This window comes from Poecile atricapillus, chromosome 11 (genome assembly GCF_030490865.1).
Source record: "Poecile atricapillus isolate bPoeAtr1 chromosome 11, bPoeAtr1.hap1, whole genome shotgun sequence".
NCBI lineage: Eukaryota > Metazoa > Chordata > Aves > Passeriformes > Paridae > Poecile > Poecile atricapillus.
In genome coordinates, this window is record NC_081259.1 from 8,615,510 (window position 1) to 8,630,227 (window position 14,718).

General features: G+C 45.8%; 1 protein-coding gene and 1 pseudogene across 2 annotated transcripts in view; both read left to right on the forward strand.

Moving 5' to 3' along the window:
* LOC131583181 (cell surface hyaluronidase-like) overlaps positions 1-9,897 on the forward strand; it is a 44,741-nt pseudogene extending 34,844 nt beyond the window's left edge.
* The window catches only part of CEMIP (cell migration inducing hyaluronidase 1), a 100,773-nt gene that overhangs the window by 35,783 nt on the left and 50,272 nt on the right, over positions 1-14,718 (forward strand). The window lies entirely within an intron of this gene.

Sequence of the window (14,718 nt, forward strand, 5' to 3'; positions counted from 1 at the left end):
AACTGCCATTGAAGAAACAGCCAAGGAGAGGGAGATTTTAATGGAAACCATAATAATAAACTTCTCTGTAAAGTAGAGGAAGCAGGTCTCTTTAGACTGTGGCTCTGGTTCAAGTCAGAGATTACTTTCTAATTCCTGAATGTGTGCCCCCGGTGCAATGTGGGCTGGATGCTGGTTCCCTGTCCTGCAGCAGCTCCGGGTGAGCCAGCTGCCTCAGGAGACACGGGTGGGTATGTGACTGGCTGCACCTCAGCCTTATGGGGCAAGGAAGAGAAAATCCCTGCTTTTAAGCCATCCTGGCACCTGACTCAAAGTCCTCGGAGGTCAGCCGGGGTCCCTGGATCAGACCTTCGTAATAAGCAGTCGTTGTTTCCAGACAAAGCAAAAAAATCTGATTTTCTTTGGCTTTGAGGATTTGTTGTGGTTTTTTAGAGCAGTAAGAGAACCTCAAAGGACATTTCTTTGTTTTCCCCTGAAGACTGTACTCTTGGCTGCAGACCATCTCTCTTGTACTCAAGCCCTTGAGTGCATTTTTTCCCTTTGCCCCCGCCTGCCCTTTTTGCCGACAGGGGAGACTGGCTGCGTGTCGCCCTCTGCTATCCCAGGGAAGCTTTTTCCAGGTGGTGCCAGAGATGCCAGCGAGGGACAGGGCAGTGCACAGTGTCCAGCACAGTTCCCTGCAGGGCTGGTGCTCTCTGCGGAGCTGGCAGAGCTCCAGGGTGAGCCTGGCTGGGCAGCAACCCCTCGGGGTCTTGTTCTCACCCCAGCACCTCCTTTCTCCTTCTCACAGCTAAAGTCCAGCTCTGTCTACCTTGCATGCTCTCCTCAGTGATTCCAGGCCCAAATGGGTTTCCTGGCTGGAGTACCTGGGGCAATCTGTGTTGGTACCCAAGCAGAGATTTGCAGTGCTGCTCAGAAAAGAGCTGATTTCTAGGCTGGACTGGGCTCCTTGTGCGTCCCTGCTGCAGGTGTGGGCACAGTGTAAATATTTGTTTAAACCCATTGTACCCCAAAGGGCCACGAGAAAGATCCCTCTTGTGACCAACACTGAGACAGTTTGTGAAGCTTCACCCTCTTCATATGCCCACTAAAAGAGATTTCTAAAATAATCCCATTCTAAAAATCAAATTCTGTGAAAAAAAGGTTTGCACCAAAGCACATCTCTTATTTTGGAGGCATGAAGACTCCTCAAACTCCTGCCCTGTCTTAGTGAGACTTGAGGACACCTTTGGTTAAAAAAACATATTACGAAACCGTGTTTCTCAGTCAGCTAAAATAGTTAGGCAGGAAAAAAGTGTTTTGTGGTTTAACCATCAGTCCCATGATGCTTCACCTGACTAAGTAGCTGCTTCAGGAATCAATCCACAAATGCCAGATTTGAAAATAAGATGGGATATATTTATTCATTCAACCATAACACATGAGCAATCGAATCCCGGAATGCCTTCCCTGCTCACCAGGCTCCTTGATGATGGCCAGGTCTCTCTCATCACAGGAATTGTGAAACAGTAATTTGGTAATTAATCCTCCTTTTTAAAAAAAAAAAATAATAAAAAAAAGGTTGCCCAAATTCTGTAAACAGGTTGTTTACTACTAAATAGCTGGAAAAATGGTCACACGTGTGGGTCTGTGGGGAAGAGCCTGAGCTGCCAGCAGCCATCTGGACCTGGCACATGCAGACTGATGGGTCTAACCTAACTGAATTCTGGCAGTATCAGCATTTTGGTTCTCTGTTTAGTTCAGCAGTTATTTTTTTAGCCTTTCAGGGTCCAGAAGTTATGGGATTGGCTTTATTTCTTTTCCTGTTGTTGTTTTTTAGACTATTTCATAATGAGTGGGATGTTTCCCCTTCTTTTTTTAACCCCACATGCTGGATCCTTGGAAGGGAACCAAGCTTACTCATTCTTTCTTCCAGACAAATAGAAACAAATATTTAGTTTTAAAAGAAATAGAATGAAGAACCCCTGTAAATCTCATGTGTCTTTTTGATCCCGGAGCTGAACTGAGCTGTTTATATAATTTCCTCAGCCTGAACTGCAGAATGGACAGGATTGAAAACATACTTGGAACAGTTAGAAATAAAAATGAACTGCAAAGGCCAGAAGACCTGGCTGCCTTGGAGCTTCTGTCATGCATGCTTTGGGCTGAGCTCTGCAAAGAAGTGAGCTGGTGCTGTTAACTGCAAGCAAACCTGTTTGCCCCTGCACAGCAGCCTAAGCACAGCTGCTGCTCCTCCTCAGGTGGGCTTCTCATTAACTCATTAACAATTAACTGCTCCTCCTCAGGTGGGGTTCTCATTAATTCATTAACAATTAACTGCTCCTCCTCAGGTGGGGTGGCACCATGCCTGGGGCAGCAGGGCTGCTTGGGGCCGGGGTGGGGTGTGCCTCATGTGCTTCTTGCTTGGGGATGTGGGCTGCAAGTGCTGCAGGTCTCATCACACCACGAGGAGAGGGCAGCTCAGCCTGTAATCTTGCAGGATTTGGCAATGGATGTGCCATGTTTAACTGTTAGAGCTGGTTTGTGATGCTGGGAAATGTGAGGGATAGTGCAATTTAGCAAGTGCACCTCCAGCCTGTACCCAGTTTATCCTCTAAGCACATGAGCCCCCTGATCCCTCCGTTGGCTCCCATTTGTAGGTACCTGTGAGCCTGTGGAGCTTGGAGAGGACAATTACTGCTCCCAGCAAGGCTGTGAATGGATTAAAATCATGGCACATGTGTGGCCAGGGCACCCCTGGAGCTGTGGCCCTGACCTCTTCTCAGAGAGGCCAGTGGCTGCCCAGCACCCTGTGTCCATGTCCCAGCACCCCATGTCCATGTCCCAGCACCCTGTGTCCATGTCCCAGCACCCCAAGTTCATGTCCATGTCCCATCACCCCATGCCCATGTCCCAGCACCCCATGTCCATGTCCCAGCACCCAGTGTTCCTGCCCCAGCACCCCATGCCCCATCACCCCATGTCCATGTCCCAGCACCCAGTGTTCCTGTCCCAGCACCCCATGTCCATGTCCCAGCACCCCATGCCCATTTCCGTGCCCCACTGTTGGGTGTGTGGGGCTCCACAGGTACCACCTCTGAAGGGTGGAACAGGCTCCTGTGTTACACAGGGTGCATGCAGTCAGGTAAGGAGGAGCTGTAGGGAATTCCCACACATGAACCTGCCGAGCATCACCTAACCTGTGCAGAGAGAAGGGTTTTGCTCTGATTTTCTGCAGTCTTTTGTGCTGTGCTTCAAATATTGCCTCAAAGATAATGCTCAGCTAGAAGCATGTGGGTGCACGTTCATGGCACCTCTCCCCCCATTTCTGCCTTTTAAACCAGAACAAAAGGACTCTTGGGAGGGCTTATTTTGGATTAGCTTTGAATTCCAAAGGAGGACATTGCTGTTGTGTTTCAAACCAGGAAGCAATTCTGGTTAACAGGAATAGCTGAAAAACTAGAGCCAGATTTTCCGCTCATTTACTGTAAATTCACCCCACTCTAAATCCTGCAGAACTGTTTCAGGCTCATACAGAGCTGCACTTGATTTTATAGCCAGGCAAAATATATGAAATCCATACTCAACTTACTTCAAGCCAGAGTGTTTTCCAGAGGATCCTTCAAACTGTATTGCAACATTGCAACAATAATGTACACTTAAATGTGAATCAGGATCACAATTTGAGTAAAGGATTCTTGCTCTTGGGATCATGTATATCTGGGCATTGATACCCAGTGTCATTTTGCTGATAAAAACCAGTTAGCAAGCCAATTTTTAAGGTTGCCTCTGGTGTAATTGCAGGTTGCTATCACCAGCACACTCTCACTTGAGTATATGGGGATCCAGATCCAGTCTCTTGGCAGGGCAGACATACAAAACCACTTTATATCTGCATTCATTAAGGTATTTTGTGTTTTACTGCATATGAAATTGTGGTTAAATAAGGGAAACTTTATCTCCAAGGAAAGTTACTGCAGAATCTTGCCGAGCCTTGGCAGAAGGAAATGGGAAGTTCCCTTGGAAGAGGTAAGTACATTGTTCTTCCTTACAATTAACTCAATTAAAGTCACTGGGAGTTTGTATTCTATTCAGATGAGGATTTGAGCTCTTAGGGAAAAAAAAGATCTTTTATCACCTCAGAAAGAGAATTAACACCACTGCTCTAATGCAGAGGAAGGGGAGGAAAAAGCAAACTAGAAGCCATTGTTTACAAAGGATGTGGGAGAAAAAACAAGTTTGTTTTTCTCATTTTCTTTGCTGGCATTGCACTAAAAGATAAAAATAACTATATTTCACTAATAAAGAAGTTTGGAACTGTCAGATTGTCCCTGCACATCCCTTATATATCTGTCTGGACAGAGAAGAGTGACTGAAATAATTCTTACAAGGAGACTGCCCAGGCTCACATGCCTGCGTGCTACTGAATTATAATTAACGCTAACAAATGCCAAGCAAAGCTGGTACAGCATCCTTAAGGAATATGAGCAGCCAAGATTTCTTGCTAATCTCGGCTGCATCGTCAAAAATTTATTCAGAGCCATTAGCAAGCAGGTGCTGGAGGAGGCAGCATGCTCCCCGTGGTGAGGCACAGGCACTGTGTGTGCGCAGCACTCGTGGGACAGGTGTGGTATCCTCAAAGCTTCTTTGTCTTTTCTAAGGCTTTAATGCAAAGTGTTGTTTTTCTAAGGAAGTTTTAATTTCAACACATGCAGTCTTAGCTGCAGTAAAGGCTGGTATAGGTAAATGGTAAAGGTTAATGCCTAAAGGGGGTTCTTACCCTGAATCTTGAAAGGCACAAAAAATTTGGACGATGAAGAAGGGCATGTTCTTGTTTTGCTGAATGAAAAGTTGTAGATGTTTTGAATTTCTGATCCAAGCCTCCCCAAAGGCTGAGTGGCTCACCTGAAGGTCTGTTTGCTGGGGTCGTTGCTCTGTGCTGTGCTTGCACCCAGACTTTCACACACCTCCCACACTTAGGATGTTAAGACAGCCAGAACAGGCAAAAGATTTTTTCTGTGTTTGCTCCTTCTCACTCCCCTTTGCCCACCCATGGCCTGGACATCCATGATTCCCATACTCTTGACCCCATACTGCATCCAGCATCCTCTGACATCTTGCAGAAGTCACTTTTTAACACTTGGCTCCCACACTTAGCCTGGCCTTATATTCCCTGGAGACATACATGTTTCAGATTGATGGGATGTGAGCTTCCTTGGTGCCTGCAGGCTTTGGGAAGCTGTGCACATTGCAGGCTTGTGCATCCTGGGTTCTGTGTTCTGACAACCTGACCTTGCTGTGCTGTTGTTCCCCTTGGTGGAGGTTCTGTTCTCTCAGGATGGGCTGTCCAAGATGTTGGGAGGATACACCAGTGCCAGCCTGCTCAGAGAGCTTTTGGCTTTCTAAAAGTAAATACCATGGCACATCTTCAGATGTGTAACCTGGGGTAGGAGCTCTGGGAAAGGAGAAGAGAAAAAGCTACTTCTACAACATCTTTGGGGCACTGGGACAGGCCTTCCAAGAAGGAAGAGTTTGGTTTGGATATTTAAATTTTCAGGGAGAACAAAACAAAAAACAGAAATAAAAAGTGCATGTGTCATTTCTATTCCCCCATCTGCTGTCTCAGCACCTCTCCCTTGCTCCATGGGCAAATCTGCTTTGCCCAGTGACAGTAATTTCACCCACATGAAAGGAAACTGCATTAAGGCTGAACTAAGCATTTTACTCTCAGGATTCTTGGCTTCCTATATGTGTTTTACTAATCCACAGAAGATGCTGATGACCTCATTGCTCATGGTTTTTTACCCCTTTGAGAAGGGGTTTTGCTTCCTCCTTCCACTGACCAACAATCAATGATGTCACTTCATCTGTACCAACGATACATTTAAAATTATAGGGTTTTTTTAAAATGTAGATATTTTCCTTGCTTGTAACTCCCTTATGGGGGAGCAGGATCATTCTCTAGGTCTCCTCAGCCTGCCTCCATAACTTACCTCTGCTTTTTTTGTTGCAGATAAATGGCACAGTGTTCCTGTTCACCAGCACTGGGATATTCTTCATGGTGCTGGATGCATGTTCAGGAGCAGTCTTTGACACAGTTACCAGTGAAAACTGCCCCTGCAATAACTGAGTATGTTCAAACATCCATAAATGAGAGGTAAGAAAACTGCTGAGACTCCACATCGTGTAGCAACCTGATAGACAAAGAAAGGAAAATCATGTAATTTCATAACTAAACCTGTGCTCTGAAGAAATCTGACACAAATTAAACATGTACAAATATCAGCCATTTCTCTCCCAGGATTAGAGTAGACAGAGACAGGCTTTCTAGAAAACTGGCAATTTCTTCTAAATAAGCCAGTCATTTTCCAGCATGGAGTAGATAAGGTCCTTGCAATGGCACTTGCAATCCTATGCACCCATCCCCATGTCCAGCCACTTCCTGGCAGCCAGTGATTCAGTTTTCCATTTTGGAAACAAGTCCATTTCTGTTTATTCTTACTGATTGTTTTGCCTCTTGTGACAGATGAAAAAGACAGGTGTGCCAGATTTTCCAGTGGGACTTCTCTTGGGTGAGCCAGTGACTAGTCCTGCCTGCCTGCTGGCTCTCCTGCCTAGCGTGGGTCCTGGCAATGGTCTGCACCATCTCTGTTTGTGTCTGCCCCACATTCCTTGTGGTTTTATGGGTTGCCACAAAAACATGGAACAACAGAGATGGATAGATATATTCTTGGCTGCTGGTAGAAGCAGGTCAAGTAACCAGAAAACAGACTTTCAGTCCAAGGCATTTCTGAGCAGTTCATGACCAAAGATTTGAACACTCCTGAGTTATTGCATCTGCATTTCTGCACATGAGTGTGTACATGTATCAGCTGTGCACGAGGTGACATATATCCATGCAATGTCTGTGCATTCAGTCTGTTTTCCTGGTAGGATTTTACAATGAGGCATTCAGCTAAATTGTGCCTGCAATTGTGGGTACAACTCACTGGGGGCTGAAAGGACATCTGTGAGGACCAAAGGCAGATTGAAGACTGATTGAAAATCAGAGCTAGGATGTGCATGGCTTCAGGGTCTGAGCACTGCACAGCAAGTGAGTGTAGCTCTCCCATAAGGGAGAGATGCACTCACAGTCATTTGGGCTTGTTTTGATTCCATGAGTAGCACAGGTTTAATCTAGGACCATTTCTTGGAAAAGCTTACATGGGATTGAAATTAAGGGGATTTAGATGTTCTTAAAGTCAAGCATGCTCCTACATACTTTTCTGAATTAGAGCTTAAAGGTCTTGAAGATCCTTAATGAAGCAATATTTTGCAATCATGCAGTAATTACTGTTCTTCTTTTCAGATCACTTGTCCTTGTGTGCTCTAGAAATATCACAGACATGCTGGGCAGCTCTGAAATGTCTGTTTTTGTCAGGTTTGGTTCAGCAAAGCCTATTATCTTCCACAAGGGAGGTAAATCTATTTATTCTATCATGTTTATTTGTATTTTTATTGTTTTTCATATTTCTTTGGCTTTTAATTAGGTCAGAAAACACAGCAGAATCACTGGTGTGTATCCCATCCAAAAATATACATGCAGTTACACAGTGCTTATCAAGATATTTCCCACCACAATATGCCAGTGTAACCCAGTGAAAATCTCTTGGCTTAGGGATGGTGAGAAATAGGAGAGCTATTTCAGGATTTCAACTCCACTTTTGCCAGTGAGAAGTTCCATGCTGCAAATTTTTCATTCTAAAGGGAGCTTTTCTTTTCCTAACAAAATAAGGAAAAAAAAAAAAGGAGAATCATTTGGTAAACATTCCACCTCTAAAGTTCCACTGCTTTGTGAGGAAAAACAATCATAACCTTAAAAGCTGATGAAAAAGAAAACAGTTTGCAGAGAAATAAGAGGTGTTTATTGTTTTGGATAGAAGGATGGTGAAATCAACAGTTTGGGAGAGTCCTTATTACAATTTTACCTTGCATTGCTGCAAGAAATCCACTGGTATTATTGGTCCAGAAAATCCATGCTGGGTTTCCTACTGGAAAACTAGAGGATATTGAGTCCAGGCTTGGATGAATAATGTGAGTGATAAGGAAATTAAGAAAACAGCCACCTAACTGGATGCAGATTTCAGGCCCTCACGCAGAGTTCAGATGGAAAATTGACTGTATTTCCATATTTTTTGGGATGAAGGAGTGGGAGTGGGTTACAGGGGGCTGGGGACTTTTCCCCCACTGCTTTATTGAAATGCATATCAATTTCTGGTTGAAGTTTCAAAGCTCATTGCTATGACCATTGCAGGGGAAGACAACATATTCTTTACAGCAGAGGCAGTGATTTCATTTCAGTGCATGTTTGATTCCTGAGAAACTGCTTCTTCTTTCATCCTTTGAAAAGCAAAAGTTTGAGGTTTTCTTTTCTGTTTTTGTCCTTAAACTTTATTGTTTCATTCTTACATCAAAGCCCTGAATACTTTTGAAAGGAATTTTTTTATTAAAAAGGAATCTTTTTTTGTTTGTTTTGCCAAACTTTGTTCCCTGAACCACCTGTGCCATCCTCTTTGTGAGCTCGGCTCAGCCTCCTGCCTCGACTGTTCCAGGGGCACAAAAAGCAGCAGGCAGGGAGGGCCAGCAGCATCCTGGGGACACTCTGGGGGTCTTGTCCTGGCCCTGCCACGTCGCTGGGATGCTGGTGGCTGGCAGTGGGACTGAGCTGCTGCTGGCTGATCACAAGCTGCCCCTGTTTTGCCTTTCCTAAGGGCAAGGGTGTTCACCCGTGTGCCTGTCCTGATTTCCAGTCTGGGTAATTATGCTCTGCTCCATGAGCTTCCTCCTGCTGGTTCAGGTATTTGGGATATTTGACTTCACAGCTCCAGGACTGCTCCGTGCTGGGGGGCAGCGTTTCAGGGCGGGCTGCAGCATTTCTCCCAAGCACACATTGCTTCTGCCAGGGATAATGCAAAATAACCCCAATCCTCTTGACCCCAGTGGGATCAGGATTTAGGGTCTTGTTTCCTGGTTTTGCAAAACCTTATTTAAATTAAAAGTGTTTACAAGAATAGTCTCGATCCAGCCAGCTGCAAATAGCCTTGGGAGACTTTGCAATGAAAAGCATAATATAAACACAAGACATTATTATTAAAATAGAAGAATACATAATGCCTTTGTACTTTGGGACAGCAGAGGACCAGAGCAGAGTTGACAGGAGGGATAGTTAAGGCATAACAGGATGACACAGATGTAAACTATTAAAAGAAGGATTCAAAGTGTCTAACCATTTTCAGGTAGTCAAATAAGAGAAAGTACCAGTATTATTTAAAAATAAAGAATAAAATTATATTCCTGATGATATCTGGGTACCTGGCTTAGCTTGTTGAAATACCAGCAGACCCATGATGCAGCAAGTTTGCAGTTTCAGTGAGGCTTATTCCCACTTGTATCCCTTTTTCTCTCTCCTATGTGTTCTGTTATTTTAATTCAGGAAATAAAAGAAGGGCTGATGTGTGGAGGGATCCCAAGTTGTGCTGCTGGTAAGTGAACTGCCATGCCCAGAGGGTTATTTCACCCCTTGTGTCTGTTTTTCAGGGAGTTTTGCCATGCTTGGCTATAAAGGACAAGTCAAACCATCCTGGATTAAAGTCTTTAATCGTGCTAATTATCCGAAAGCTGCTTCTCTACAGCATTATGTTCCCTCAAAGCTGAAAAAAATATCAGTGACCCAATAATACTGCTGAGCCACTGAAATTTGCTTTATCTCAGACTTTCTTGGAGCACATCCCTGCGAAGGCTGGGGCGCCCCGGGGTTAGCACTGCTGGGGAGCACCAGCCAGGCAGAGCCCAGCACCACCACCACCAAAACCTGCTGTTCTTACAAGATTGTACCAAACTGATGGTGTTCACCTGTATATTTTATAACCAATAAATACATTCACACCTTACCCTCTGTGGCAGAGCTTTCTTTTTCAAGCAGTGCCTTACAGAGCAGAACAGGAGCAGTCTGTGGGCTGCCCTTCCCTGGGAGAAGTGTTTCAACATATCTGTGATTTGGTATCAAAAGGTTAAGTTTTAAAGGCAAGAGCTGCTCTGTGGTAACCGTGGGACCACAAATGAAATTTGGTGTGGCAGTTTAGCAATTCCAAGGAAACATGAACTTAAGCAAAGGTAGGGAATTATCCCTTCATTCCTGCTTTTATTCATTAATATCTGCTTTCTAAAAAAGTGTCCATCTGTTATGGCATCTTAGGTGAACTCAGCAACATCTGCTTGGTCAGTGTGCAGTGATCTTGTGACTGTGTCTTGTAATCGAACTGTGCACAGAGCACCACAAGGAGTTATAAATGTGTTTCTGTCTGAAGCTAATGACTAGTCAAATGATGTTTGTCTGACTGATGTGAACATTTAATTAAAGACCTAGAGGAGTAAAGCCCAGGATAAAGTATGTACTGCTTAGGGTAAAGGCTTGTGTTCCTTTCAGGCAATATTTGTATCGACTTTCTGCTCCCATTGAGGATTGAAATATTGTCAGTATTAGTGGCTAATTCTCTTTGCTTTATGTTTATGCTGCAGCTGGTTGAAGTAAAGACAAAAGCAGAGATTTATATGCAAAGTGAGAAAAAACTGATGACCTCACTGTCTGCAGTTAAGCATAAAGTGACCCTGAAATGATGAAAGAGTCACTTGGGTTTGATCATGATGCTGCTTGGTGACAACAGGGAAGGGACAGGTGATTTCAGATCATCTCTGTCATTGAATAACATGGGCTGTTCCAACAGGTAGGTGAAGGTTTTGTAACTGGTGTCATGTCATTTCTTTGGAATTCTCAGAAATGGCCAAACAAGTTGCTACAGGCAAAGGTTAGTGTTTTGTTGGCCAGACTTTTGCTCCCTGGTGAGTGAGTCGCTCTGGCATCCACGCGCCGGCCAGCTGACATTGTGCCTCTGAGCAGGGACTGAATGCCTTGGGTGGGACACTTGCCTCCATCAGACCCATTCTCCCCATGGTCCCTGGATGTGGTGTGAGAGGACACCCAGAAGGTTTACAGGCAGAAAAGGAGGCCGTGGCTCCATCCCCACACCAGGTAGGAGACGTGAGAGTTGGGTTTGTCCAGGGAAGAGGTCCTGGTGTGCCAGAAGGTTGAAGAAATCAGTGATGCTGCTCAGTAAAGGTAAGAGAAGTCATGATGCATGGGAAATGCATCATGGGGATGAGAATTGCTACAGTAGTGTGAGCAGCTGGAACTGACCCTCTAGGGAGATCCCTCAAATCCTTTTGAACTTCAATTAATACCTAATTGTTATGGTTTCTGATGTTGTACAGGGGAAAAAAAGCAAGATGTTTTTGGCTCATAAGCCTAAGCCCAATACTGGCACAAGTACTTACAGAGCAAGCTTTTAGCTTCTTGGAGATTTATTTGATAATCTGTGACATGTCCAGACCCTGGATCCCAATAAAACTTTGCAGAGCCCTAACCCCAGGCTGAGACTAAACAATTGGCAAAGGAAGAACCTGGTGAAAGAGAGAGTGGAATGTGCCTAAACCTCTGAAAAATCTCTTTTCCTCCTCCCGCCCTAGAAGGAGAGCAAATGGCAAATGTCCTGGAGAGGAAGGCGTGGAGGAGTGGCGAGCCAGATGCAAACAGTGAAGTACCACAAAAGCAAAAAGAAAAATATTTACATCCTGATGCAGTTATTTGGGTAGTTAAAAGCAGCAGTTTGAAGAGGATTCAGGATGCTGTGATCCTCTTCAGCCACAGCACTCACTTTCCTTACCTTGGGAGGGAAAAGAGCCCTTTAACCAGGGACGCTCTGCAGAGGGTACAGGTCCTGCAGGGACTGCTGGGACAATCAAGGGGATGTTTTCAAAGGCTGCTGCTAACTTGGCCTGAACCAGGAGCCTGTGTGCATGAAGCTGTGGGGTAAGTGCTGCGTGGGGTTGTGTTTGAAGGGAGCTGCCCCATTCCTGCTGGGGGTTTCCTGAGGATATCCACCTGCATGCTGGGGTCCACAGGGACTGCACGTGTCCTCGTGGACTTGCAGCTAATCCAGGTATGTCCAGCACATCCCATGTCTTCAGGGTGTGTGGCCATTCTGGCCAGCCCCAGAGCATTCCTGCAGTGGCTCTGGCATCCCCTGGAAGCGCGAGCTTGGCTGGCAGCAGGCACAGCAGAGTCAGCGCACCCTGAGCCTCAGCAAACGGGGCTCAGCTTCTCACTACTTTGGTGCTTTGAAAACTTCATGTGATGGAGGAGGGTTTAATTCAGTGAAATGCTGAGCACTCCAAAAGCATGTGAAATTGGGAGTCAGTCAGCCTCAGATGGGCGGAGTGATGGGAATTGCAAATGATTTTGTTTAAACAGAGCCAAAAATTGCTTCCTTTCCTCTTCAAAGTCTGTAAGCCTCTGGAAAAAAAGTTTTCTTCAAAAAAGTATAGCTTTAAAACCCCTACTTTTCCCCTTTTATTTCTGCCTCAAAATAATTTGCTGATATTACAACAAATCAGAAAACACCTTAGTTTTCTTTAATTTATTCATTTCTCCTGGAATTTTCCTCTAAATTTTCCTCTAAAAATTTCCTCTAACTCCTGCTCCTCATTCAGAATCTATTTTTGTGGACATCAGGAACCAAGGAATTTGCAGTGATGTTTATACAGAATATGTGAGCAGAACCTTCTTGTTGGGAAAGTTATTAGATAGATTTATAAGAAACCAAGGTTCACTGGGAAAACAGGCAGAATGTTGCTTTTGACTCCAGTATTGATTCATTGAGAATTAAAGTCTGTTCCTGAGTTTAATCCTCCTCCTCTTGCTAGTAAAAACGAGCAGCTGATGTGTGGGTGGCAAGCACAAGGAAAAGATGTGGAGCAGAGGCAGCTATGCCGCTGCCATGCACTGGGACTGAGCAGCATTTCCATTAGCAATCCCCAGAAATTCGTGTGTTTATTTTCTGAAGGCTTTAGCTGTGCCTGTGGCTGGGTGTGTGAAAATCCCCTCTGTATGTCACTGTAGCAAGGGCTGGCATGGTCTCGCGTCAGAAAAGCAAACGTGCGCCTCAAATCCATCTTCCCAGCCGGGAAAAATGCAAAATTCCGTGAGCAGGGTGAGGGGACCTGCTGCCATGCAGCGTCAGCAAGAAGGGAGCAGAGGCGTTAATTAAACAGCTCCTCCCTCTCTTAGGATCAGCTTCCAAATCCATGTTGGCCTCCCTGCATATGCATGAGGAAAGATGCAGCAGGGCTTCAGACCTCGGTATCAAACTGCTGCAACCTCAGCATCTGCGGAGGCTTTGGGAGGGTCTGAGCTTGCACAGCCCTGGCACTGACCCATCAGTGCTTCTGAGAGCGTCTCCCTTGCAGAGAAGGCTCCTGGAGAGCAGAAGTTTTACTCACAGGTCATCCCAAGCACCTGGGCAATTTAGTGTCTGCTGAGAGCTCACTCCCCATCAGGCTAGAAGGTGCCTTTTCCCTGTGAGCTTTCCCTGCTCTCTGGGGATGGTGCTGGATCCCTGCTTTGTCCCCATGCAGGTTGGTGGTCTCTTTCACTGGGCAGTGGCAGCAACAGAAGCCACATGGTTTGCTGCCCTTGTTTGGCATCTTTTCCAGGAGAAATCAGGTAGCTGCTGCTTTTTTCCAGTTCTTGCCCCATTTTTAATGGGTTGTGAATGATCCCATTATGCCTCGCTTGACATACTGAAAGGAGCTGTCTGCAGCAGATCTGAAGGTACATGCTCCAAAGAGTGTCAAGCCAGTCTTAAAAAGCACTCCCAAACACCCAGTATTGCAAGTAACTTTTAAAAACGTTGTTTCCAGGTTTGGGTGGCTGGTCCAGGGTTGTGCAAGGGGGCGAGTCACGGTGTGTGGGAACGGCTGGCGGTGTCTCTCTGGAAAGCTCCGCTCTGACCCCACCACGATACCTGTGACAATCCAGCTTCCTCAGAGCATTTCTTCACAGTTTTGTTCTCAGAACTGTCTGCAGTGCATTGCCACCAGCACTGGAACCGTGGGAAGGGCGGTGGATAGGGATTCCCCTCTGCAGTGTGCTTTCTAGTACAGCATCGCTGCTGACACCTGCGGGAGCAGCCAGCTGAGGACTAATGGTTTCCTGCATCTACTTTTAGCATTGTCTGCTGCTATTGTTCACTTTTTGGAAAGGTTCAGCAGCTGGGAATCATTTCAGAGTGTCTGCCTTGCCAGAGCCAAGGATATGAGTCCCACTTGCCATTGCCAGGCAGCTTTTAATGGCTAGATATAAAAGCTTTTCTCACCCAAGAGAGAAGTCCCAGATGGTATTTGAGAAAGGCTGGAGACGATAGGCTCAGGCGGCCACTCGCACGGCCCTTGTGCTCTGAGTGCCCGAATCTGCAGGGAGATTTGTTGACTCTGGTGGTTACATCAGAGCTGGAGTCAGCTGCGTGGCGCCCGTTCAAGGATGCGGCGTGTGGCTGTATCCCCACGCGGCTCCCAGCGCTGAGCCGAGGAAGCGCTGCCTGGCAGCACAGAACTGCTCCTGAGCCCGCTCCAGCACCACGCAGCCATCAGCAGTCACCATCTCTTCCTCCTCTCACTCTGAACAATCAAACCAGACGTGCCACTGCTTGCGCCCGGTATTTGGGAAAGATGCTTAATTGAGAGGGTTTGAAGGAAAATTCCTGAGATTATCCTCCGAGCAGCATTTTTCCAGCCTGGTGTTAGTCAGAGCTGAATCAGAGGAGTCAGATCCTCTTGGCCCTCTTGGCTCCCAGCCTTTCCAACCCA